We start from the raw sequence: 25,676 nt of genomic DNA on the forward strand, positions 1-25,676 counted from the left end.
GGTGTTTCTTTAACAGTATCACAGCATCAAAACTTTGTTTTTCTTACCAAAGCCTCATTTTTAGCTCAACAGAAGCTAAGCTCCGCCCCATCAAAGAAAACTGCCTGGTCATTTTTCCCCTGATGCTGTGCAAAGCATGATGGGATGTCTCATGTTGTTGTTCTTATTGCTTAGCAACTAGGAGGGTGATCAGGACACAGGACAGTTGGAACTATGTCTCATGCTCCCTGTCACCTCCTTTCAACCTAAAAGATGGCTGCCCTCATGAAATCACAAACATTTGCCTGTTCTTTTAAAACAAGGTGGGTAAGAGATTATATTGCCTATCTATTTTAATTAACATAACTAATGTAACTTAATGACAGTATGTTTGTTTAGGCTGAAGTTCCTCTTTAAGTCACGCTGCTCTATTAGCACTCGTAACAGTAATCACACCACCTATCCCCTCCTTCATGACAACTCAAAGGTATTTACAATTATCTACACTCTACAGCACCTACCTTTACTTGTTACATACCCCTCTCTCTCTCTCTCTCCCTCTGATAAAATCTCACAAAGCCCTTGAAGTTCAAGTCATAGTACTTCCTGTTCCTGGGACTGATAGGACTTCTATCGCCAAAATCTTAAAATTTAAAATACATGTAAACATATACAAATAAGAAGTAGGTTTCTTCCAGAGTACAATGAGCCATAAATTACTTTTCTCCTGACATTAACGACAGATTTTGGACTAGCCTATCTTCTCATGGGGGGTTCTCAGGGTTTTCTTTATTTTTAAAAGCACTTAGTGAATGGCATTTGCTCCGTCCAACTGCCAAAGAAGTGTGCGGTGAGCAGGGAGGCTGGCCAGCATCATTGTATAAATCTTTTTCAGGGAATGTCTTTATAAAGAATAAAAAGCCATGCTGAGAATCCCCCATGAATAGATGGACTAACCCAAAACCTGTCGGTAATGTCAGATTTCTACTACCTACTGTAAGTGACCGCAGCATAGGAGAAAAGTAATTTATGGCTCATTTTACTCCGGAAGAAACATACTTCTTATTTGTATGTGTTTAAAATTCTAGGATTTTTGTGACAATTCCTCTTGAAGATGAGTTTTATTTTTTCATTTGCTTGTATTTTTTCCCATTACCACTTTTACAGCACTGACTGGCACATTTTTAAATGTAATTTTCAGTAATCACAGTAAGTCAGTCACGTTTTCCTGCATCATTATTGACAAAAAAAAAAATGTTCCCACTGACATAAATGGGATATTAGTATTCAAAAACATCATAAATGTGACATTAAAAAATCTCAATCCAGAGTCCTTAAAGAGTAACTGTCAGGCTGCAAAAGCTAATTTAAACCTCTATTCTCCTGTGTTAAACAGTTTAGAAGGAAGCCAAAAAGGCAATACTGAAGTTAAAAAACTCTCTTACTTTGATCCTTGCTGAACAGCAAGGCTGGTTATTCCCAAGCCCCTAAGGAGGCAGCCAGGCCGCATAACATACTGCAAAGCATTCTGGGGCTGCTTCTTCTCCCCACTCTGCACTACCTTGGGTCCCCCCCCTTCATTTCCCTATCACGCCCTAAGGCTGCTTTCACAGTGGGAAGTTACAGGCTCATGTTACAGCAGCTTGTAACAGCACAGCACTGAAAAAAATCACAGGGCACATGTTCCGTTAGAGTATACTGCATGAGTCCGCTATTGTTCCTAGCCACATGGCTAATTAATATACACTGCACAGTAGTGTTGTCTATTAGGATCTTTGAATCATCAGGAAGCAGGGCAGATATTACATCACAATTGGCTTCATAGGAGACAGACAAACATGGAACCTGCCATGAGCTGTCAGGAGCATCATTCTCTGCGAATACTATATAAAAATTCTGTGAAATCCAAACGTGGACAGTGAAATGCATATGTAATGTAAGTGCAGCCAATACAGCCAATACAGTAAGTGCAGCCAATATTTAGCTACTGATATATGTGGTTTTTTTCTCTGAGACCCTATACCTAACAGCTCCTGGTGACTGGAGAATTTGAAGGTACCTACTTGTTGTTGTTGTAGCATTTTTTAAAGTTCAATTCATTTCTGTGGTGTTTCTTCTCTCCACTGTAGGCTGTTTACTCTGTTACTTTCTTTTTACCTTTCCAAACTAGCTTACCAACAAACATGGCTGTTTTCTTGTTTTTACATATGTTGAAATGGTAAATTTATTTTGAAAAGTGGATTCAAAAAAGTGTACACACACACGCACATATACATACATGCACACACACACATACACACATATATACAGTATATATATGTATATATATATGTGTATATATATACATATATATATATATATGTATATATATATATATATATATATATATATATATATATATATATATATATATATATATATATATATATATATATATATATATACATACACACACACTCACACGCATACACATACTCACACATACACACACTTAAATACACACACACACACACACACACACACACACACACACACACACACACACACACACACACACACACACACACACACACACACATATACATACATACAACACATACACACACACACTCACACATAGATAGATGGAGAGAGGGGGGGAGAATGAGTGAGAGAGCACACCTGTTGGCATGAACACTGGTTAATATCATTATGAACACTTACTTGATTGCAGAAGGCACATTCTCAAACAGAGAAGGACAGTCACTGAGCTAGAGAAAATGAAGAGCTACTGCTTCATGTCACACACTTCCATTATCATTTTGTTTTTAACTTCAAAATGCATTAGTGGTTCGGATGGCTGACCGAGAAGACGAGTGTGACTAACAACTGTAGGAATTAAGGGATATTTAGAATGGTTTCATTTAGTTTATTTAAAAGGCCTATTGCTTCTCCAGCAGTGCAAAAAGCACATCATTTTGTAAAAATATTGTATTTCTGGTGTCAAAATGACAAGAACAGATGCCAAATTGCTTTAATACAGCAAAACTACCTGTGCTTAGTGACAGTACTGATATAGTTGACAAATGCTAAGAATAATATGCCCATTTAACCAATCAATTGAAAAAACTGGCCTGGCCACCAGAAAACTACTTTGAACTAGAACTGTGCTTATAGATGAGGTTAAATATTTATTATTGATCTGGTATAACTGTATAATTATGTGGGTGTTTTATTATACACTAAAGAATCCATGCCCAAAAAGATTGCTTGGGATCATTTCAATGAGTGTAGCATACTAATGCCTTGTGTATTATAGGGTGAGCACCACAGGATGCCACCTGGTTGCCTTTCATCTTTCTTCCTTCCTTCTCCATAAGAAAATAAAAAAGCCTGGTTGGTATTGCTGCGGGAAGACTTATCTTTCCTTCTAACTATTCCTTATCTCTAGCTTCTATCAGCAGATCTCCCTTCCTTTTCACCTCAGAAGGAAATTTAAAGGATTGTGCTTACATTTCTCCTGTTCAATTTACATTTCTGACTATATATATATATATATATATATATATATATATATATATATATATATATTCTTAACTCTTGACCACTCTATCCACTAGCTCTAATGATCTTCCTCCCTCATTAGTTTTTTCCCAAGCTTGGTGACAAGACTTCTGTAGCACTGTACCGGGTCTCTAATTCTCACCTTTGACCTTTTTAGACTTTCTCCTACCTTTAATATATTCATACAAGCTCCCAAAACCTTTTTCTTCAAACCCACAATCTTATTTTCCTGTTAGGGTGACCATCAATGATACAATCTTGATTGTACAATATTGCCAAGTCTATTTAGTAGAAGGGTAAACTAGGTGAATATACTTTGAATGGATATTTTCGGTCAGGGCTTCCCAGCCCTGTCCTCAAGTACCGCCAACAGTGCATGTTTTGCAGAAAACCACAAACATTCACAGGTGAGGTAATAAGTGTTTCAGCAAACCTGATTAACTACCTGTGTGGATTTCCATAAAACATGCACTGCTTGGGGTACTTGAGGACAGGGTTGGGGAGCCCTGCTTTATGTAGTTCCTCATATTACATAGAAGTAGTAAGATTGTACAGTCAATCTTGTATTATTAATAGGCACCTTTAGGAATTACAAATTAGTTACCATTTCATCCCCTCCCTATTGTATGATATGTTGCCCCACCTCCTACATCATAAGCATAAAGGGAACCTGAATTGAGAGGAAAACAGAGGTTGCACTTAGCACCAACTGTCTGGCTATCATGATAAGCTTTCAGCTTTAGTTGTTTTGGATTCACACACCTAAAGCCACCATGCAGCCAGACCAGAATGTTCATTAGTTTTAGGCATATAAAAACTATTAACAGCATCTCTAAGTTTTTTCACTTATATCCCTTTCTTTTTAACCTGGACAGCAATATGCAGTGAATGGACATTCATGGGATTAGTAAATAGATACATATCAGCATTTAGCATAACTGCAAAGCAGCTGCACAACTGCTAAATAATGGGCCAGATAAATACTCCTTTTTTTCACTGGGAAACACAATTGCAATAGCACTGCATTGGCATTCCTTTCCAAATTCCACCACTTCGATTTGTCAATTGTGCTGCATGACTGTGGTGCAATTGCTATGCGATTTTCCTGAGACCAAAAAATTGCTCCGCAAACATATAGCACTGATGGAAATGGTTGCCATAGTTTCCAGTACCTTTACTGTATCTAGCGTTATGCGATCCACTTGTGCTCAGAATCGGATCTCACAACACTGGTAGTGGAAAAGGATCCTAACAGTTTCTGTGCTTATATTTTGGTACCCCAAGGAAACTAGAAGCCCCTTTATTTTTCCATCTTTTCCTACTATTAGTCTTGTTACTTAAAGCTGATTGGCTGCTACAGATGAATACATTTTGCTGTTTGATTACACTTGCCGTACTTTTCAAAGAGGCTCCTACACGGACTTAAAACAAGAATTCTCAGTATGAGAGACAAGTAATATGGTGTGTTATGAGAGTACTACTAACTAATTTATTTAAGACTAATTTAAAAAATAAAAAAGAACAAAAACCAAAACTTTTCTGAAGGCGAAGAATACCAGATTTCATGTCCATGGATGACATGTTCTTCAGCATAATGCCAGTTGGGATTAAACCACAATGTAAAAGAATATGTCCTTTTCAGCAAGTTCATGGGAAATCCTATCTCCACAATCCACGCTTGTTGGATTCTGAAAGCTGCTGAGAAAGCTCCATGACATCTCAGCAACTCTATACACTAATTCAGTATTCACTGATAATCAGCCTGCACATTAGGGAGAGTCTGACAATTAATAGTGGCTTTGAAAGCTATTTTGTCCCTTTGGAAGTATACTGTGCTGCAGATTACATTAAAGCAAATCTCTGATTTATTGAAAATGACGAGAAGGAAAAAAAATGATTTATAAGCAGTGTAATGTGACTACGGACTTGATTAGCAGTACAAAGAAAGCCTTGAAGAGCAGCTGATGCGTATAAGTGATATTACACCACCAGTAGTTAATGCAATGAAAATACCTAATTTCCAAAGCATAAACACACTACCTTATTTCCGCTGGTAAATATACATTAATTATATATGTTGCATATAGATTTTCATTAAAGCAAACCCGAAGCGAAATTAAATGCATGATGTATTGCATTATATGTGTAGTACGGATAAGGGATAGAACATTAGAAGCAAAGAAAGAGTCTTATATTTTTATTCTTAGTTATATAGGGTTTTTTTTGCATCATTCTGTCATAGTTGCAATTCTAAAACACACTTTGTCTTTTAAACTAAAAAACAAAGCAGAAATAATGACCCTTTGAACTTCCCTGCAGCAAAACCTTATCTTAAGCTGTCTCTCACTGTTTCTTTGCTGTTTAAGTGCTTCAGAAAACAACGCTGCATTCCATTCAGTGGGTGGAAGAGCTCAGAGAAGCTCGTTTGCATAGATAACAACTAAAGTTTTATAACTTTTCCTGTACAGGAAAACTATATGAGACTTTTTTCTTTGCCACTAATGTTCTATTTCTTAGCTGTACTACACATACAAATTATCATAAGTTTATTTTCGCATCAGGCTTGCTTTAAGTAATTACTATTCAAATAAAGATGAGGATGTCAACAGAGGCCTAATTATAATGTCCACAAAATCAGGTGTTTTAAGTGGTTTCATTGTTCTAGATTCTTTTAATTTTGTTGTATATACCCACATGATGTTTAAAAAACACAAGAGGTTCATAATTCTTTCCAGGGCTGTATTCTGAGGTGGGCTTTTGTAAATCATATTTCAGGGGGCAAATAAAATAATACTGTCGATTTTTATTGAAAATCTTACTAATTGTTATAGTATAGTTTAATATGGATATTTTGGCCTATTTGATGTTATAAGGGTGAATGAAGGAAAGATCCATTTCATAGCTAGCAGTACAGGAAGTTTACACTTTTTGGGGTTGATACAATAGAATACAATAATAGTAGTGGACAGAAAATGGCAGTTTCACTGTAATTCATGGAAGTGATGTAGTGTGTGTTGTGCACATAGCGCAACTTGCATTATGTTCACACCATGGCCCCCTTTTTCTCCTGAGTTTTCTCCTAGGATAATTTTTTCATCTCCATCTTTTGGAAATTGAAAAAAATATTAAAAATTAGGTACAACAATTAAGAGTAAGGCTTGGTGGTGTATTCTCCACAGTCAGCATGCAACGCATGAGCTGGCGTGGAGGAGGTACACACACTAGCACAAGGAAACAGGCTATCCCTAGTATAGTGGAGGGGAGGACTGACTCCAATAGGAGATTGTGGCGCACAGAGCCGGTGCAGATCTGACAGCCACAAACAATGCTTTCGTTATAACGTCTCAGCGCAAAGTAGCGCTGAGCACATAAACCAGAACTGAGGAGATCAGGACAGGTAGACAGAATGAACGCTTGCTAGCTAGCGGCTACTTAGCGACAGCAAGCGTCCAAAACCAGAAAGACTGGAATGAGGCAGCCAATGCGATGCGGCGATGGCGTGCCTCACAAAGACAGGACAGGATAGTCAGAAAATAGCAGGATTAAGATACATGAACGTAACACAGATAAATATACAATATGTATGTTTTCCTAGCGTATTACAATTACAGCTATCAATGAAACTATTTGTAACGTCTGACTAACATATGTATATATCGGCAATGAACCGATATATGACATAAGCAGGAACGCTGACTAAGACTGGAGTAATACAGGGGACAGGACTCAGAAGGATTCGCTATCTCTTTGCAGAGATGAACGCAATCCACAAACAGTAACAGAACAGGATTCAGAAGGATTCGTTATCTCTTCGCAGAGATGAACGCAATCCACAAACGGTAACAGGACAGGATTCAGAAGGATTCGCTATCTCTTCGCAGAGATGAACGCAATCCACAAACAGAACCAGGAGCAGGGTAACTACCTCAGCACGGGTGGTCACGGTACGCGCAACCTACCAAAACGTGCTGGAAGCTGACTAACTGCACACAGGATATAAACAGTTCGTGTACGTATACATCAGCGACACTGATGTATTAACGTAACACAAATACAAGGAAAATAATAAACGTGCTGGTATGCATATATATTGGCAATGAACCAATATATGATGCAAAGACCAGCAAAGTATCTTTATAACAAGAAACACGATCGGGGCCTAAAGCGACAGCAAGACTGGCTTAAGCTGAAGCTATGAAAACCCAAGGAAACCCTGCAGGAAGCAGATCTTTATACTGAGGTCATCCAATGGGAGCAGACATGCAGATTCCCACACAGGTGAATGATAATCAGTCACAAGCTGACAGCAGGGAAAGACAGACAAAGCTATGCAACTTGCATGGAAATAGATCAGAACTGCCTGAGCTGCAGCACTACTACTTCCAGTAATAGCTGCTGCAGCAGCGATCATTACAGTACCCCCGCCTTTAAAAGCGGATTCCAGACGCTTTTCAAAACTGAAATTCCCAACAAAACAGTCTGACTGATAATTCATGATGACCGGGACAGCCCGGCAAGACCGAATTCCAGAATCAGTCCCCACAAGACTGGACCCATCAGAACCAGAACCTACAGAACCATGCCCATCAGTACTACAAGCCCCAGTGTGACACCCATCAGAACCATGATTTCCAGAAGAAAGCCCTCCGAAACTCCCTGAGCGATACCCACCGCCTTCCAGGAACCGTTCAGAAACGCCAAAGCCTTTGCAATGCCCACCGGTACTGTCTTTACCAACACAAAACCCACTGTTGAACCAGTCCAAGGCACCAGGACAAGTTTTCTCAGAGACCTCCCAGAACACCTTGAAGCTCCAAAGAGATCCCCATAGGTCAGAATGCCCCTTAGGCTCACATGGAGAACCATCAAGAACCCCTATGGAACCTAGGGCAATTCCCGAGTCAGGGCCACAAGGACAAACATCAATATCAGGGCTTTCAGGGACCAGAACCATCTCTGGGCATGCAGGCAGACTGGCAATATCAGAACGTGTTCCCACTAAGGAAGCATCAGAGCACGCTAACACCTTAGACACGCTTGGGCATTCTGGCACACAAAGAACATCTGGGCACACCGGCACAAGAGAAACCTCTGGGCATGTCAAGGAACTGTGAGCCTCAGGGTCAGCCAAGACAGGACCAAAACCAGGACTGGCCAAAAAAAATCATCATGACTAAACTTCGCAACTACTGGACTTTTACATGAGAATGCTGGATCAGACTTAGATATCGCTGATTCCAGCAAAGTCAGTAACAAATTAGATTCAGGGGCACTAACAAGACAGGACAAATCTTCTGATGTATGCACTGAACCAGACAGGGACTCCACAACTACCTCTGGACTGGACAGAGACTCATTTAATACACTGGATTGGAGCTCATGAGGCGCTGCAGAACAAGTCAGTATTGCAGCAGCCCCCACTGGACTAGGCAAAACTGAGGAATTCCCTGGACAGGAAGGGAACTCTGGAACCTCTGCCACAGCGGCCAGAGAACCAGAATCTTTCAGGATACAGGGCTGGGTTTCAGGAACACTCATCAGACCGGACTGAAATTTTGAGATTTCTATTATTTTGACCAGAGAATCAGAATTATCCATGTTACAGGGCAACACTTCTGAAACATTCAGAGGACAGGGCTGGAGTTCCTCGGCTGTTACAACACTGGAGAGGGACTCAACAACATTGGTTAAATCAGACTGTGTACAGGACAAGGTATCTGACACACTTGCTGACGAGGACAATATTTCAATGGCTTCTGCTTTGCTGGGCAGAAATTCATCAAGTTTTATTAGAGCAGACTGTAATTCCAAAACAGCTGCTAGACAAGTGAATATTACTGCAACACCAACTGAGGTAAGCAGTGCTTCAGCCTCCTCTGCTAGAGGGTTTAAAGTATCCAAAGTACTGGGTGAAGCATAAGACTCTGCGACCACAGCTTCACTGGACAGGATCACTGAACAGTCCATATTGCAGGGCAAAACCATGGAAGCACCTGCTGGACAGCATAATGATTCTGTGACCTGAGTTTCATTGGAGAGATCTACTGCACAATTCATGGTACAGGGCAAATTTATTGGAAAATTTTCTGAACAAGGTAATAATTCTGCGATTTCAGGTTCACATAGCAGATGCTCTGAGCTATTCACGAAACTAGAGCGAGGTGTAGAAACAGGAAGATCAAGACACAATGTTTGCGCATCTGAATCACCATTCATTTGTAAAATTGGAAAATTCAGATGCTGGGGTTCTGAGTTTACTAGACAGGATTGCTGGGACTCGGAAACTGATGCAGTGCACCTACTGGCATCTGCTGGATCAGACAGGAGTTGAACTTTATTAACACAGGTAATTTCTGCAGAAGTGTTTGCAGAGACAGGCAAGATTTTTCTGGTGTCTGTTTCACTAAACAAAGAGTCATGAGTACTGGCTAGACTGGACTCGGAAGTCAGCAGGACCTCTGGATTCTCTGCTGAGAAATTTGCGCAGGGCAAGGTTAAGAATGTATCAGTGGCTTCTGTTTTACTGGGAAGTAACACTGAGTTATCCATGGTACAGGGTGGAATTGCAGGAACTTCAATTTCACACAAAAAGAGCTCCGAATCACCTGCTGAATCAGCCAAAGGTGCTGAAGCAGGCGGGTCAGAACGCCAAATTTGCGAATTCGGAGTCACATAAAAATCATCCAAAATCAGTTCCCACACATCAATCAAGGGAGCCACACAGTCATACCTACACACACCAGCCTCTATTAGGTTATAGGCTGACTTAATGCATGCGTTCAATACCATTTCACTTTTTGCACTGTAAAATTGACAAAATGAACTTGAATCATTCTTCCATTCACAGACCAGGGCTTCCATCTCTCCCCTCTCGAATGGAGGATCCCATGCATACTTAACAGCGAAACATTTAGGCTGATCACAGTCTGCAGATATGATTGTGGCAGGCACATGTATAGGGTTAATTAGCAGGTGATTGGCAGATTCCTTATTCTTAAGAATCTCCAATACCTGTAGCAAGTGTTGAACTGTAGTGTATGCAAACTTCCCTTGGTTCACAAATAAGTTGATTTGTTCAATACTCTGTAATATCTCATCATAATCATACTCAGATAATTCTTTTAAACAAAAATCTTTATTTTCCCTAGCCAGGGAGGAAAGTTCATTAGTAGTTTCATAAGTCCATTTAACTCCCCTGAAAGACAATTGCATATCATTATCTGTTAATGGCAGAATCTCATTATAGGTCTCAGTCGCTAAGGATAACGATTCTGCAGATTGGACACGTTTCTTAGAACGTTTGCGTTTTGCCTTTGACCTTGCGGTTTTTGGTGATTTATTCAAAGCTGCAGGAAAATTATCAGTAACACTTTCTGCTTGCTGCTCATTCTTGCAAGCAATTGAAGGAGCAGCTGATTGGCCTGCTGCCAGGAGTTCATTAAGAGGAAAAGGCAATGGATCTATGCGCAACCAGTTATGGATCACAAACGCTAGAAATTCCAGCGGTCTATCTTTCAAATCGGAATGATTGAGAACATCAAATGCCCACTGGAATAATTCCCCTTTAAACAAAATATAACTTAGTTGGAGTGCCCAGGTTGAAACAGGAGTCGCTTGGAGATCAGGATTGGTCAGGAACCTGGCACATTCAGAGAAAAACTCATTTTCTGTTTCAGAGCTAAGTTCTTCAAATTTCTTAAAGGAACAGGAACCATAATTAACAGTGTCATACTTTCTGGGAATCCCCCCCACAATGGGGATTGGTAATAGGGTTTTCATAAAGTAAGGCTTGGTGGTGTATTCTCCACAGTCAGCATGCAACGCATGAGCTGGCGTGGAGGAGGTACACACACTAGCACAAGGAAACAGGCTATCCCTAGTATAGTGGAGGGGAGGACTGACTCCAATAGGAGATTGTGGCGCACAGAGCCGGTGCAGATCTGACAGCCACAAACAATGCTTTCGTTATAACGTCTCAGCGCAAAGTAGCGCTGAGCACATAAACCAGAACTGAGGAGATCAGGACAGGTAGACAGAATGAACGCTTGCTAGCTAGCGGCTACTTAGCGACAGCAAGCGTCCAAAACCAGAAAGACTGGAATGAGGCAGCCAATGCGATGCGGCGATGGCGTGCCTCACAAAGACAGGACAGGATAGTCAGAAAATAGCAGGATTAAGATACATGAACGTAACACAGATAAATATACAATATGTATGTTTTCCTAGCGTATTACAATTACAGCTATCAATGAAACTATTTGTAACGTCTGACTAACATATGTATATATCGGCAATGAACCGATATATGACATAAGCAGGAACGCTGACTAAGACTGGAGTAATACAGGGGACAGGACTCAGAAGGATTCGCTATCTCTTTGCAGAGATGAACGCAATCCACAAACAGTAACAGAACAGGATTCAGAAGGATTCGTTATCTCTTCGCAGAGATGAACGCAATCCACAAACGGTAACAGGACAGGATTCAGAAGGATTCGCTATCTCTTCGCAGAGATGAACGCAATCCACAAACAGAACCAGGAGCAGGGTAACTACCTCAGCACGGGTGGTCACGGTACGCGCAACCTACCAAAACGTGCTGGAAGCTGACTAACTGCACACAGGATATAAACAGTTCGTGTACGTATACATCAGCGACACTGATGTATTAACGTAACACAAATACAAGGAAAATAATAAACGTGCTGGTATGCATATATATTGGCAATGAACCAATATATGATGCAAAGACCAGCAAAGTATCTTTATAACAAGAAACACGATCGGGGCCTAAAGCGACAGCAAGACTGGCTTAAGCTGAAGCTATGAAAACCCAAGGAAACCCTGCAGGAAGCAGATCTTTATACTGAGGTCATCCAATGGGAGCAGACATGCAGATTCCCACACAGGTGAATGATAATCAGTCACAAGCTGACAGCAGGGAAAGACAGACAAAGCTATGCAACTTGCATGGAAATAGATCAGAACTGCCTGAGCTGCAGCACTACTACTTCCAGTAATAGCTGCTGCAGCAGCGATCATTACAGTACCCCCGCCTTTAAAAGCGGATTCCAGACGCTTTTCAAAACTGAAATTCCCAACAAAACAGTCTGACTGATAATTCATGATGACCGGGACAGCCCGGCAAGACCGAATTCCAGAATCAGTCCCCACAAGACTGGACCCATCAGAACCAGAACCTACAGAACCATGCCCATCAGTACTACAAGCCCCAGTGTGACACCCATCAGAACCATGATTTCCAGAAGAAAGCCCTCCGAAACTCCCTGAGCGATACCCACCGCCTTCCAGGAACCGTTCAGAAACGCCAAAGCCTTTGCAATGCCCACCGGTACTGTCTTTACCAACACAAAACCCACTGTTGAACCAGTCCAAGGCACCAGGACAAGTTTTCTCAGAGACCTCCCAGAACACCTTGAAGCTCCAAAGAGATCCCCATAGGTCAGAATGCCCCTTAGGCTCACATGGAGAACCATCAAGAACCCCTATGGAACCTAGGGCAATTCCCGAGTCAGGGCCACAAGGACAAACATCAATATCAGGGCTTTCAGGGACCAGAACCATCTCTGGGCATGCAGGCAGACTGGCAATATCAGAACGTGTTCCCACTAAGGAAGCATCAGAGCACGCTAACACCTTAGACACACTTGGGCATTCTGGCACACAAAGAACATCTGGGCACACCGGCACAAGAGAAACCTCTGGGCATGTCAAGGAACTGTGAGCCTCAGGGTCAGCCAAGACAGGACCAAAACCAGGACTGGCCAAAAAAAATCATCATGACTAAACTTCGCAACTACTGGACTTTTACATGAGAATGCTGGATCAGACTTAGATATCGCTGATTCCAGCAAAGTCAGTAACAAATTAGATTCAGGGGCACTAACAAGACAGGACAAATCTTCTGATGTATGCACTGAACCAGACAGGGACTCCACAACTACCTCTGGACTGGACAGAGACTCATTTAATACACTGGATTGGAGCTCATGAGGCGCTGCAGAACAAGTCAGTATTGCAGCAGCCCCCACTGGACTAGGCAAAACTGAGGAATTCCCTGGACAGGAAGGGAACTCTGGAACCTCTGCCACAGCGGCCAGAGAACCAGAATCTTTCAGGATACAGGGCTGGGTTTCAGGAACACTCATCAGACCGGACTGAAATTTTGAGATTTCTATTATTTTGACCAGAGAATCAGAATTATCCATGTTACAGGGCAACACTTCTGAAACATTCAGAGGACAGGGCTGGAGTTCCTCGGCTGTTACAACACTGGAGAGGGACTCAACAACATTGGTTAAATCAGACTGTGTACAGGACAAGGTATCTGACACACTTGCTGACGAGGACAATATTTCAATGGCTTCTGCTTTGCTGGGCAGAAATTCATCAAGTTTTATTAGAGCAGACTGTAATTCCAAAACAGCTGCTAGACAAGTGAATATTACTGCAACACCAACTGAGGTAAGCAGTGCTTCAGCCTCCTCTGCTAGAGGGTTTAAAGTATCCAAAGTACTGGGTGAAGCATAAGACTCTGCGACCACAGCTTCACTGGACAGGATCACTGAACAGTCCATATTGCAGGGCAAAACCATGGAAGCACCTGCTGGACAGCATAATGATTCTGTGACCTGAGTTTCATTGGAGAGATCTACTGCACAATTCATGGTACAGGGCAAATTTATTGGAAAATTTTCTGAACAAGGTAATAATTCTGCGATTTCAGGTTCACATAGCAGATGCTCTGAGCTATTCACGAAACTAGAGCGAGGTGTAGAAACAGGAAGATCAAGACACAATGTTTGCGCATCTGAATCACCATTCATTTGTAAAATTGGAAAATTCAGATGCTGGGGTTCTGAGTTTACTAGACAGGATTGCTGGGACTCGGAAACTGATGCAGTGCACCTACTGGCATCTGCTGGATCAGACAGGAGTTGAACTTTATTAACACAGGTAATTTCTGCAGAAGTGTTTGCAGAGACAGGCAAGATTTTTCTGGTGTCTGTTTCACTAAACAAAGAGTCATGAGTACTGGCTAGACTGGACTCGGAAGTCAGCAGGACCTCTGGATTCTCTGCTGAGAAATTTGCGCAGGGCAAGGTTAAGAATGTATCAGTGGCTTCTGTTTTACTGGGAAGTAACACTGAGTTATCCATGGTACAGGGTGGAATTGCAGGAACTTCAATTTCACACAAAAAGAGCTCCGAATCACCTGCTGAATCAGCCAAAGGTGCTGAAGCAGGCGGGTCAGAACGCCAAATTTGCGAATTCGGAGTCACATAAAAATCATCCAAAATCAGTTCCCACACATCAATCAAGGGAGCCACACAGTCATACCTACACACACCAGCCTCTATTAGGTTATAGGCTGACTTAATGCATGCGTTCAATACCATTTCACTTTTTGCACTGTAAAATTGACAAAATGAACTTGAATCATTCTTCCATTCACAGACCAGGGCTTCCATCTCTCCCCTCTCGAATGGAGGATCCCATGCATACTTAACAGCGAAACATTTAGGCTGATCACAGTCTGCAGATATGATTGTGGCAGGCACATGTATAGGGTTAATTAGCAGGTGATTGGCAGATTCCTTATTCTTAAGAATCTCCAATACCTGTAGCAAGTGTTGAACTGTAGTGTATGCAAACTTCCCTTGGTTCACAAATAAGTTGATTTGTTCAATACTCTGTAATATCTCATCATAATCATACTCAGATAATTCTTTTAAACAAAAATCTTTATTTTCCCTAGCCAGGGAGGAAAGTTCATTAGTAGTTTCATAAGTCCATTTAACTCCCCTGAAAGACAATTGCATATCATTATCTGTTAATGGCAGAATCTCATTATAGGTCTCAGTCGCTAAGGATAACGATTCTGCAGATTGGACACGTTTCTTAGAACGTTTGCGTTTTGCCTTTGACCTTGCGGTTTTTGGTGATTTATTCAAAGCTGCAGGAAAATTATCAGTAACACTTTCTGCTTGCTGCTCATTCTTGCAAGCAATTGAAGGAGCAGCTGATTGGCCTGCTGCCAGGAGTTCATTAAGAGGAAAAGGCAATGGATCTATGCGCAACCAGTTATGGATCACAAACGCTAGAAATTCCAGCGGTCTATCTTTCAAATCGGAATGATTGAGAACATCAAATGCCCACTGGAATAATTCCCCTTTAAACAAAATATAACTTAGTTGGAGTGCCCAGGTTGAAACAGGAGTCGCTTGGAGATCAGGATTGGTCAGGAACCTGGCACATTCAGAGAAAAACTCATTTTCTGTTTCAGAGCTAAGTTCTTCAAATTTCTTAAAGGAACAGGAACCATAATTAACAGTGTCATACTTTCTGGGAATCCCCCCCACAATGGGGATTGGTAATAGGGTTTTCATAAAGTAAGGCTTGGTGGTGTATTCTCCACAGTCAGCATGCAACGCATGAGCTGGCGTGGAGGAGGTACACACACTAGCACAAGGAAACAGGCTATCCCTAGTATAGTGGAGGGGAGGACTGACTCCAATAGGAGATTGTGGCGCACAGAGCCGGTGCAGATCTGACAGCCACAAACAATGCTTTCGTTATAACGTCTCAGCGCAAAGTAGCGCTGAGCGCATAAATCAGAACTGAGGAGATCAGGACAGGTAGACAGAATGAACGCTTGCTAGCTAGCGGCTACTTAGCGACAGCAAGCGTCCAAAACCAGAAAGACTGGAATGAGGCAGCCAATGCGATGCGGCGATGGCGTGCCTCACAAAGACAGGACAGGATAGTCAGAAAATAGCAGGATTAAGATACATGAACGTAACACAGATAAATATACAATAAGTATGTTTTCCTAGCGTATTACAATTACAGCTATCAATGAAACTATTTGTAACGTCTGACTAACATATGTATATATCGGCAATGAACCGATATATGACATAAGCAGGAACGCTGACTAAGACTGGAGTAATACAGGGGACAGGACTCAGAAGGATTCGCTATCTCTTCGCAGAGATGAACGCAATCCACAAACGGTAACAGAACAGGATTCAGAAGGATTCGTTATCTCTTCGCAGAGATGAACGCAATCCACAAACGGTAACAGAACAGGATTCAGAAGGATTCGTTATCTCTTCGCAGAGATGAACGCAATCCACAAACAGAACCAGGAGCAGGGTAACTACCTCAGCACGGGTGGTCACGGTACGCGCAACCTACCAAAACGTGCTGGAAGCTGACTAACTGCACACAGGATATAAACAGTTCGTGTACGTATACATCAGCGACACTGATGTATTAACGTAACACAAATACAAGGAAAATAATAAACGTGCTGGTATGCATATATATTGGCAATGAACCAATATATGATGCAAAGACCAGCAAAGTATCTTTATAACAAGAAACACGATCGGGGCCTAAAGCGACAGCAAGACTGGCTTAAGCTGAAGCTATGAAAACCCAAGGAAACCCTGCAGGAAGCAGATCTTTATACTGAGGTCATCCAATGGGAGCAGACATGCAGATTCCCACACAGGTGAATGATAATCAGTCACAAGCTGACAGCAGGGAAAGACAGACAAAGCTATGCAACTTGCATGGAAATAGATCAGAACTGCCTGAGCTGCAGCACTACTACTTCCAGTAATAGCTGCTGCAGCAGCGATCATTACATTAAGATTATGATTATTTTAAGTATTGTCTGTCTTGCTGGTTGCTTAAAGGCATTTTATTTACAAAGTGTAAAATTCAGGCTGGATTTACCTCACAGGAGCCTATAGACACAGATGTCCTGGCACCCTAGATTTCGCCCTCCATGAACTTACAAACCCCCACCAAACTGCACCTCAAATGTCCTGGCTGTCCAAGCTGTCACTTCTCCCTTACCTCCCTTGCTCATCATAGGTAGCTGCCGGTGCCCCTTAGTATTAGGTAGCCAGAGGTATTAAAGGGAACCAGAGATGAACGGTCTTTAAAGGACTTTCGAAGCGAAAATAAACTAATGAAATAAACGATTGTAGATCCAACAGATAGAAGAAGAGGGCTGTGCACATCCCTTGATAAAACATGACTTTTATTTAAATTCTACCAATTAAAAGGCATACTTTACATATTCCATGAAGCATAGAGAGAGGTACAAGGCTGGTGGGGAGGTCAATGAAATAAACGATTGTATATATCTTCCTTCTCCTAAAAATTACTTTTTAAGATATCCTATGTTTAAATCTGCTTTTTAAGTTTTAACTGTTTTATTGTTTTTGCTCAATGACACATTCATTGAAGTATGCCAGAGCTAAAATTGATGAACTATTGGCCCTTTTTATCTCTTTCCTGCTCTCAGAAGACATTTTCTGCTAGGAAAGTGTTTTATAGTTGGAATTTCTTATCAGTGAGGGTCACACTGTAGTCACTTCCTGTCTGAGTCAGGACTGAGTCAGCCACTTACATACCTGATATTTAACTCTTTCAGGCAGAGAAAGACCCATGTCTATCTCAACATGTCACACATCACTTTGGGTATCCATTAAAAAATGAAAAAAAGATGTTATACATACCTGGGGCTTCCTCCAGCCCCATAAGCCTGGATCACTACCACGCCCATGCCACCGTCCTCCGCTGCCTCTATCGCCGGTACCGGGTCCCGTCACTTCCGGCGGACACGGCCAATTGTACGCAAGCGCAGGGACTCCCTCCATATCTTTACGCATGCACCTGCACAGGATGGAGGGAGCGCACTGCGCTTGCGGCGACTGGCTCGACTGGACGAAATGACGGGACCCGATACCGGCGGATAGAGGCAGCGGAGAACATCGGCGTGGGAGCGATCCAGGCTGATGGGGCTGGAGGAAGCCCCAGGTATGTATAACATCTTTTTTTTCTGTCGTCTCTCTGGTTCTCTTTAAGTAGTGAGAGGTGCCCCTGACTGAAGGGAAATTTCATCAGTGGAATGCTGAGAGCTGGGTGAGTAATCTCTCATTTACATTCTCATCAGGGCTCTGCATAGGACAAGAGGGAGGTGCTCAGGGAAGGGAGTGAGCTGCCTTTCCATCATCAGGCGCCTGTAGGCACATGCCTACAGTGCCTTATGGTAAAGCTGACCCTGGTGAAAATAACACCTAGGAGAAATTTAGGACAAAAAGTGAATTGCATTACATATACTGTAGGCCCATGTGTGTGATGTAACACATTAAAGAAGCGCTGCACATGTTGTTTGCATAATGCATGTTATGTCAGCTAAACATTTTGGTTACATTTAACCGCAAATATCACTTCTTTACACAGCCCCCATGCATCCCCATGGATCTCTGTCTACATGCCCAGTTACTTTCTAGTGACTCTTCCTCTATAGCAGTTTTTTTGCCCCACCTAACTAACCCTATTTTTTTAAATCCTACTTCACAACATATGCTCAGGACCTAATTTCCCCTCATCTCATTGCCCAGCACTCCCAGGGGTTAAACTTTTCCTATCAGTTCTGTCTCCTTATCTGTCTAATCTCATGGAGTATCTGTCTGTATCTTTCTTAACTCAGTTTGTCTGTGCTTGCTTACCTGCTAAACCTCATGATTCACTTATCCTTACATGTTTATCTCAGTAAATATCTGTCTTAACGATTGCTTTACATCTTCTTATCTATTTTCTCTTACAAATGATCTCTCCTTTTGAACTGTTGTCTTATGAATTATCTCTCCTCGTAGTTGAGGCAAAAAATAAGCAAAGTGAGATAATTAATTAGGTACGTTTTGTGAATCATCCTCCATGTATCTTATTCCCACTTTAATATATCTACATCTATAACAGGATACTCTCTTAGGCCCTATGGTGCTGCTTGGAGTCCTTTGTTTTTTCATAATACTTCTGAACCTCTAATAGTATTTAACAAGGCCCCAAGTTTCAGCGACAGCAGGGTGAGCCATCTTTCGGCTTCACCCTGTGCCCAAACTTGCCCATGTCCATTTTAAATGTATGCTTATACAGGGGCAAGATAAGGAAGAGTTTTGTTCTTGGGGTTTGTCTTTGGTGGCCAAATGGATACTGCTGGCAGACAGCAGCATCTCAACAAACAACATAAATGGCTTGATTCACTAAACCGTGATAACTCAAATATCACACCTTATGAAAAGATATCACACTTTATCAAAGTTATCACACCTTATCAAAGTTAACATGCCTTATCAGAATAGCATAGCAAGTGCAACGAACCCGCAGGGGCTCATGGCAGGATGAGTGCCATTGCCAATTAGCAGGCATACGTTCATAGGGCTCTCTATGCTACTCTGATAAGGCATGTCAACTTTGATAAGGTGTGATAACTGTGATGAAGTGTGATATCTTTTCATAAGGTGTGATAACTTTGATAAGGTGTAATATCTTTTAATAAGGTCTGATAACTTTGATAAGGTGTAATATCTTTTCATAAGGTCTGATAGCTTTAATAAGGTGTGATATCTTTTAATTTGGTGTGATCTTTGATAAGGTGTGATATTTGAGTTATCACTGTTTAGTGAATCAAGCCCAAAGTGTGAACAAGCTGACACGGTACAGAAGGAGCACCAGCTATGAGCAAAATTCTTCAAGCAACACAGAAGTCTTCTAGTAAGATGCAATCAATGGCTAAAGATGGGGTCTAAGAGAGGTTCCCCAAAGAGAGTAAGTGAGCATTTATATAGGCCTTCAGAGTCCCAATATGATTAGTAACACAAGGCTTCTTTTAAGCCTAGACTTTGCAAGTCATATATTTATTAGATAATTCAAATTTGTTTTAAAACTACTTTCTATAGCACTGAAATAGCTAATGAAATAGATCCAAGAGAGTTCTGTGTAACATATTTTAATTGTTTTACTATGAAAAAATAAGTTAAATTAAATTAAACTAATTTTTTATCTTAGAATCTTTGGATTCTGCATACATTCTCTGTAATTTGTGGAAGCCCAAAAAGGGACCATCAGGATAGAGATAGTGGTCTAATGTAGTTATAGCTAAAATGGTAGGGATAAACATAGGTGATATTTCAGGGTGCGAGATGTGTGATGGGCCTACTGGCACATGTATAGTTTGACATAATTGCCAAAGATGTTGGATCCCAGAAACAAGCTGAAGAAACACATAGAGCTCAGATATACAGATGATTTAGAAAGGCATCAATCAAGTATCAATTCTGGTTTGTAAGTGAGTCAAACCAAAAGGTAATAATAAAGTTAGATTGCCATCTCAGCTAATGGGACTGAACATTGCTATTATTTCCCCACACCTTGTATTTGGTGCTGGTAAAGGGTAGCTGTATGTTTGAGCTCAGAGGGAGAATCTGTGGAGATCACTTCATTATGTGTTTATTTGTTGTTTGTGTGAAAAGTGAAATATGAAACAAGTTAAAGGGACTCCGAGCAGTGCAGAAACTATGGAAAGATGCATATCATTTTAAAGCTCTCTTTCTCCTCTTTCCAATGATATATAAACCGCCGCCCTACGCCTTTTAGTTTTCGCTATTTTCGCGTTGAAATTGCCGCGGCCGCGATTTCAATCGCGAAAATAAAGAAAACTAAAAGGCGTAGGGTGACGATTTAGGTGTCGTCAGAAAGAGGAGAAAGAGAGCTTTAAAATGATATCCATCTTTCCATAGTTACAATGTATTACACAGGGCGACTTTTTCTGCTGAATGGAGCTGCTGACACTGGGGAAAGTGTCGTCCTGTGTAATACAATGTAACTATGGAAAGACGGATATTATTTTAAAGCTCTCTTTCTCCTCTTTCTGGCGACACCTAAATCGTCGCCCTACGCCTTTCAGTTTTCTTTATTTTCGCGATTGAAATCGTGGCCGCGGCAATTTCAATCGCGAAAATAGCGAAAACTAAAAGGCGTAGGGCGGCGGTTTATATATCATTGGAAAGAGGAGAAAGAGAGCTTTAAAATGATATGCATCTTTCCATAGATTCTGCACTGCTCGGAGTCCCTTTAAAGGCTTGATGGCATACTGAAAACAGCAAGTTTCATGTTTGAAGAGGAATTAGAGAGATAACTTACCGTAAATCATATGTCCAGAATATGAGACATGAACAGAGGTTTACAAGAGTGCAGCAGCATATTGGCATGGAAAATTCTGTAAAACATGAACAGTGCAAAGAAAAACAAATATATAGTTATAGTTAAAAAAAACAAAACAATACACTTGTGAAATCACTATTATAATGAGATTGATAAGTGCATATGGCTACATCATACTGAAATATGTTAGTGGTGGCCAGTGGCCCACAGTCTACTCTGGGTTCCTGTTCAGAACCAACCTGGTGGTGCCCTTCACATCACATTTCTCACATTTGGCCTGACACAATGTGCAATGGTAAAGTTGCCATGTGCAGTCAAGGCACGACAATTATCCAGTTATTAAAAAAGGTACAGTATATCTACACCCCTTGAGACTTCATCTTAGCTTCAGGGGTGTAGGTATAAGTACCTTGCCACGATTGCCGCTCTGCACTCCCATGCATGCTCCTGTGCATGTTCTCATCACTGGCATTTAGCACACTGACAAACAGCGAGCGCTACAAACTTATGTCTGCTAATTGGTAATGAAAAGAGCTCCAGTCTTAGGGGTTGATTCACTAATCCATGCTAACGCATAGCACGGGCATACTATGCGTTTAGCGCGCGTTGTAACGCACGTAAAGTTTTACACACACTAACAAAGTTAACTCGCGTTAACGCGGCACAACTATCTACATAACACGCGCTGTTCTGTAATTACCGACTATCGGCGTTACGCTGTACACTCGAAAAAAAATAACACGGGCAAGCTAAAATGAACATGCACAAAATAATTAACAGCAATAGGCTGGAAACTTGACAGGCAGCCTATTGGGCCAATCAAAGTGTGGAGATAATGTCCTTTAAAGTGATTGGACCTGCAGGGGCTCTGGGACGAGTGGAGCTCTCATCATTGTCAATTAGCAGACATAAGTTTGTAGCACTCACTATGCTACTCTGATAAGGCATGTTAACTCTGATAAGGTGTATCAACTCATATTGACTCTGATAAATCTGCTAAGGCATGCTATTTGTCTTAGTGAATCAAGCCCATTGGGGTTGATTCACTAAACCTTGCTATTTTATGGCACGCCTGTTAGGCAATAATGCACGTGTACGCACACGGTAATTATTTTGCACATTTTAATTTTAGCTTGCACTTGTTATTTTTTTTTCACGCATACAGCATAATGCAGATAGCCGGTAATTACGGAACAGCGTGTGTTATGTAGATAGTTGTGCCGCGTTAACTTTGTTAGTGCATGTAAAACTTTACGTGCGTTACAACGCGCGCTAAACACATAGCACGGATGTGCTATGCGTTAGCACGGTTTAGTGAATCAACCCCCAAGACTGTTATGCTTTATGCTATACATATATTTTATATACTGTAATTGATATAAAACCAATGAAATACTGGAACTTCTGACTCTTAAAGAGACTCCGTAACAAAAATTGCATCCTGTTTTTTATCATCCTACAAGTTCCAAAAGCTATTCTAATGTGTTCTGGCTTACTGCAGCACTTTGTACTATCACAGTCTCTGTAATAAATCAACTTATCTCTCTCTTGTCAGACTTGTCAGGCCTGTGTCTGGAAGGCTGCCAAGTTCTTCAGTGTTGTGGTTCTGCTATGAACAGGCCCCTCTATGCACACTGCCTGTGTGTTATTTAGATTAGAGCAGCTTCTCTCTTCTCTCTTATCTTTTACAAGCTGGATAAATCCTCCTCTGAGCTGGCTGGGCTTTCACATAGTGAGGAATTACAGACAAGGGCAAAGCTGTTTGCAGGAAGAAAAGAGCAGCCTGAAATGTCAGTGCATGAGAGATGCAGGGGGAAAGAAACACACAAATGATCTCTTGAGATTCAAAAGGAAGGCTGTATACAGCCTGCTTGTGTATGGATGTATTTTCTATGTGTGGACATGCTGTACATCAACCTACTTCCTGTTTTGGTGGCCATTTTGCTTGTTTATAAACAAACTTTTTAAAACTGTTTTTAACCACTTTTAATGCGGCGGGGAGCGGCTAAATTGTGATAGAGGGTAATAGGAGATGTCCCCTAACGCACTGGTATGTTTACTTTTGTGTGATTTTAACAATACAGATTCTCTTTAAAGGGGAATATAACCCTGCATTTCAACTTTGCTCTAAAACATTATTTACACTATATTATATGCAACCAGCATTTTTTTTTTTTACTAGACCAGCATTGGAAGGGTTACACAGGGCTTTAACCTCCCTGGCGGTAAGCCCGAGCTGAGCTCGGGCTATGCCGCGCAGGAGGATTTCTCGGCATCTATTGGGGCGATTCGCCCCATTCAAAGTGCTGTGCGCGCAGCCAGCACTTTGCTAGCCGCGCGCACAGCTTGATCGCCGCCGCTCTGCGGCGATCGGCCGCACGCAGCGGCGAAAGAGGGCCCCCCCCCGCCAGATCCCTGCGCTGCCCAGACCAATGAGTTCCGGGCAGCGCTATGGGCCGGATCGGATGCGCCTGACGTCAGGACGTCGGCTGACGTCCATGACGTCATCCCGATCATCGCCATGGCGACAGGAGAAGCCAAACAGGGGAACGCGTTATATACGCGCTCCCCTGTTTGCTATTAGTGCCGGCGACGATCGCACTAGAGGGACACATCCGCCCTCTAGTGGTGTTTCATGTAGCTACCACTCTGGTAGCTTTACATGAAACAAAAAATTTTTTTTTTAAAAAAAGGATTTTTGCCCATGTGGCAAAAAAAATTAACCGCCAGGGAGGTTAAAGCTCCTTTAGATTTCTGCAGACGCATCCGAAGCTGAGATAGATACATTTTGTTTATATAATGTATCTAAGTGTTGAATGTGACTTATCTCTCTCACTGAGAAGGAGCTTGGACGACAGCCAAAGAGTGTGTAACTGTTTATCAATAGATACATGTAACTAAATAGAATGTATCTATCTGAACTTCTGCATATCTCTCCAGGACCTTTAAACCTCTGTGTTTAACCCTTCCAATGCTGGTCTAGTAAAAAAAAATGCTTTTTGCATATAATATGCTGTAAATAATATTTTAGAGCAAAGTTGAAATGCAGGGTTATATTCCGCTTTAAATAAACAGGTTAAGTCTCAGAGAAACCTGTATACTTATAGTAACTTTTGCTGAGTTCATCATCAATTATTCAGTCAGGCCATCACGAAATGTTCTAAATACTCTTCTCTAATCATGCAATTTATCACATGGAGCTATGCTAAGCGCTTCTGCAATATCCATCATACAAATGCCTGCACACAATTTATCACATGTGCACATGCACATCATCCATTACACTGTTTATGCCTATTTCTACAACACAGAACCATGTTTTAATTAGCAAGACTGCCGTAAGACTGTGCTGGATTCATGTGGAAAAAGTAGGGCCGGCCGGCTGTTCATTTTACCTTCTGCCAAATCCAATGCGAGTCCTGCTTTGGTATTCACTTCACATCCATAGTACATGAAATAATAAGTGTTCTACGCTAGAACACTGAGCACAGCCGCTGCAAAGAGCTTAAGATACAGCATCGCACTGCCAGTGTCTGCCCTGGGGAGATTACAAGCTGAAAAAGGAGAGAAAAAAGAGAGAGAGGAAAGGAATGTGTCAGCTAAAGGGAGAGAATGAAAAAACAAGAGACAGTTTGTCAAGAAGCTGAAAGAGATGCAGATGGAGTAAAAATTAAAAGAAATACTGAAAGCCGCCAGACAGGCCAAAATTCACAGCATTGCAAATCGGAAATGAATAAAGGAAACAGTATTCATGCACACAAAGAGTAGAAAGCAGGCCCATGCAGTGGAAAATCGGCTCCAGGTAAAATAGGAAAAGGCTGAATAGAAAAAAAAAACTCTCAACCTGGGGATGGAAAATGTGTCGGGCAGGAAAAAAAGACATTTCAAAGCAGACAATCAGAGCAAGAAAAATAGATCTGCTGAAAAGGTTAAAGCAAGAAAAAGACCTGTGTGTGAAGCTCAACAATGGGGATAGTTTAGTTTTACATTCTGGTACCAGCCAAGCACTCTTACTTTACTCTCTAAAGATCAAACTAGTTTCATACTCCATTAGGAAATCATGGGAGGCAGTTACAATGGCAAAGGCAAAGTGCCTTCAGAGCTCT

General features: G+C 41.4%; 1 long non-coding RNA gene across 1 annotated transcript in view; it reads right to left on the minus strand.

Moving 5' to 3' along the window:
* LOC137544292 (uncharacterized) overlaps positions 1–25,676 on the minus strand; it is a 101,778-nt gene that overhangs the window by 44,237 nt on the left and 31,865 nt on the right. The window contains exon 2 of the long non-coding RNA XR_011025811.1: positions 21,550–21,625. This is a non-coding gene — a long non-coding RNA (uncharacterized lncRNA). The remainder of the gene's footprint in view (positions 1–21,549; positions 21,626–25,676) is intronic.

This window comes from Hyperolius riggenbachi, chromosome 2 (genome assembly GCF_040937935.1).
Source record: "Hyperolius riggenbachi isolate aHypRig1 chromosome 2, aHypRig1.pri, whole genome shotgun sequence".
Classification (NCBI taxonomy): Eukaryota; Metazoa; Chordata; class Amphibia; order Anura; family Hyperoliidae; genus Hyperolius; species Hyperolius riggenbachi.